The sequence below is a fragment of the Trachymyrmex septentrionalis genome, unplaced genomic scaffold (genome assembly GCF_001594115.1).
Source record: "Trachymyrmex septentrionalis isolate Tsep2-gDNA-1 unplaced genomic scaffold, Tsep1.0 scaffold32, whole genome shotgun sequence".
Taxonomy (NCBI): Eukaryota; Metazoa; Arthropoda; class Insecta; order Hymenoptera; family Formicidae; genus Trachymyrmex; species Trachymyrmex septentrionalis.
In genome coordinates this window covers 584,300-587,737 of record NW_017305485.1, presented here as the reverse complement: position 1 = coordinate 587,737, position 3,438 = coordinate 584,300, and positions in this window count along the sequence as shown.

Genomic DNA, 3,438 nt, shown 5'->3' with positions numbered 1-3,438 from the left:
TAGTTTTCCGAATAATTCAATAAACCTTTTTGTTCCGGAATTATTATTATTTTTCATATTCTCGGAGCAAGCAAACCATTCGTCGACACAGAGTCGTCAAAACAAGCATCTCGATCCTTTTCTAATTAAGTTGTCTGTCGCAAATGGCACGCGACCCCTTCGCGCAAACCTCCAAAACTGTCGATCGCGCACTCGCTTTCTGTGCGAATCAGTCAGTGCATCAGTTCGCTGGCTAATCTCGATCGATGATCATTACCGAAAATTCAGTGCGAACAAAACGGCGTGTCGCGTATCTCCAGTATTATAATTCGTAACGTTCCGAGATACGCGTACTGCGAAGAAGAATTGTGGTAGTTTGTGGCGAGATTCGCCGTCGCGTTGTTGCAATATTAATTCCGATAACTGCAAAATGTTCGTCATAGTAGTGTCAAGCACGCATCGCGTACAGAACGTAGTAAACTTCGAATTGTGAACATTGTTTACTGCCCGCTTCGAAAGTAATTTCGTTCCGACTTACAAATAAAGAAAATTGTTAAAACCAAGAGAATCGACAGCATTTACAACCGCCTTGGCGAGCGAGTCTTTCAATCCAAGGTGACACCAGCGACACGTCACAAAACATTTATTATACTTAAAGAATTAAAGCAATTTGTTGCAAATTATCCAGAATTGTTAATTACTAGAGCGGATAAGGACAATACAACGGTGATATTATCCATTAACGATTATAATGATAAAATACATGAAATTTTGTCCGATATTAACACTGACAGAACGTTAAAAAAAGATCTAACTAATAAATTGACGAAAATTCGTACACTTTTGACCCGTTGGAAGAATAAGGGTTTCATCGATCCATCTGTATATAAAAAATTGTACATCTCTGATGGAGATTTACCGAGATCTTATGGGCTCTCGATAAGGGCATAAGGAGGGTATAATCCTTTGAGAATGATTGTTAGTTGCATTAATAGTCCTTTTTTCAATTTGGCTAGTTTTCTTAAGGATGTTATTGATAAAGGTATTAAAAAAAATTTTAGTTACATTAAAAACAATTTCGATCTCGTTAAAAAAATCAATGATATGCCTTTGCAGAATGATTACAAATTGTATCCTTCGATATTACTTTTATGTACTCGAATATTCCGATTTTTTTCCTCGTGCATCTCATGTCTTTGAATGTTAGACGTTCCTAAACGTCGAGCGGCATTTGGACTGCGCGCGGGGCGAGTGGTGAAAAGAGTAGGGGAAGACGAAGTCTCTCGAAAAGTGCAAATTTTGCCGAGCCCTGATATAAAGCAATGAAAGTCTGTCTGTAGATTAATATATATAATGTCTGTAGATTAATATGTACAATGTCTCTTTGCGTGCGGCTTGTTCTGTATTTTTATATTGAAGATAAAAAGTATACAAAAAATCTTTAAGAGAGCAACTGTAAGAGATTTCTATCCATATAATTTGATGACTATTATCGCAGACCAATTACAGCGATTGCGAATAATTCGTATAAGGAAATAAAAAAATGCGTACAAGCTATTGTTACAATTATCGTTCGAATTCTGTAGTATTTGATTTGATTTCAATGTTCCAAATGTATCGTTAATTACTTATATCGAGTGCGAACAAATTTGTATAATTAGAAAATATTAAATTTTGTACTATTTGTCAATACTGTTATTAGTAAAATTATGTTTTTAGTTTAATTTAACGGATTTTATGTACTGAAGAGGGTCAAATCTTGACCGAAACGTCTACCTATTGTTATGTTAAAATAATAATATTGAACTTATTTACATCTTTAGTTGTGGCTGTATGCTTTTTATTTTTTAACCTTTGTAATATATATAAGTTAGAACTTATAGTCCAAGACTACCTTAGAATTACGATGTTACAGTGTCCACCGATAAAAAAAATTTTATATTTGTGACGGTGTTTCACATAAAAAATTTGACCTTTATCATTAATATTTTACTACAGAATGACTATCCATTGGACTTCATTTTCGACTCTATTAACCAAAGAATAAAAAATTTGATTAAAAAGAAACACAATGTACATAACGTTGTAACCGACAGTGATGTTACTAAGGAGTCTACCTCTTGGCTTACGGTTCTCTTCATTCCGCTTCACACGGAGAAATTTAGAACACTAAATAGAAACACAAGCGATATCAGGGTAGCCTTCCACAGTCCTAACAAAATGGGCAAATATATAAAAGTTCAGAAGGACACTTGTCCCCTCACATCGAAAAGTAATGTCGTTTACAAAATTTCGTGCAATAATTGTGACGCGTCTTACGTCGGACAGACGGGTAGGCAATTGAAAACTAGAATTGCCGAACATCGCAACCATACCGGGCATAAAGCTTCTTCCCGCTCTGTCATCACCGAACATAGGCTACTTTATAATCACGATTTCCAATGGGACAATGTTCAAATCTTAGATGAAGAACCTTCTTATAGAAAACGTTTGATCTCAGAAATGCTTCACATTAAGAAACAGAAAAACAGTCTCAATCTACAAACGGACACTGAAGGTCTTCATAAGGCATATTTGCCTATTATTTGACTTTTCGATACTGACGGCCCGTCTCCTCTTTCAGTACGTATTAGGTGTACAACTTTGCTTCCGCCGTTTTTTTTCCGAAATTCGAGGCTTTATTGTAAAAAACTGGTTATACATTTATGATTCAAAGTATTGTCCATCGCTGGCCACTACTTTCTCCCATCTTTCGGGTAGCGTACGAATCCCGCGTCGAAAAAACTGGTCATCTTTCGAGGCTATCCACGAATCGATCCAATTTTTTACTTCTTCATAAGACCGGAAGTGCTGGTCAGCCAGGCCGTGTGCCATTAATCGAAACAAGTGATAGTCAGAGGGAGCAACATCTGGAGAATACGGCGGGTGGGGTAGGACTTCCTATTTCAATGTTTCCAAGTATGTCTTGACCACTTTCGCAACATGGGGTCGAGCATTGTCATGCTGCAAAATCACTTTATCGTGTCTCTCGTTGTATTGCGGCCGTTTGTCTTTCAATGTTCGGCTCAAACGCATCAATTGCGTTCGATACCGATCGCCTGTGATTGTTTCAGTCGGTTTTAACAATTCATAATACACTACGCCGAGCTGGTCCCACCAAATACCGCTATGCCGGTCTTCGACGTCAAAATCACCGTTCTTGAAGCGTTAAAACCACTCATGACACGTTCTTTCACTAATAGCGGCCTCACCATAAGTATTTGAGAGCATTCGATGAGCCTTAGATTTCTTCATATTGAAGCAGAAAATTAAAACCTCCCGCAAATGACGAGAATTTGGCTCGTAAACTGACATTTTCAATCGAGAATAACTTTATGATGCAGACACAAATCGACTAATGTTTCTATGGGGTTATGTTGACAGATGCCAAAGTTTATTGTATGACGTCTATGATCTATT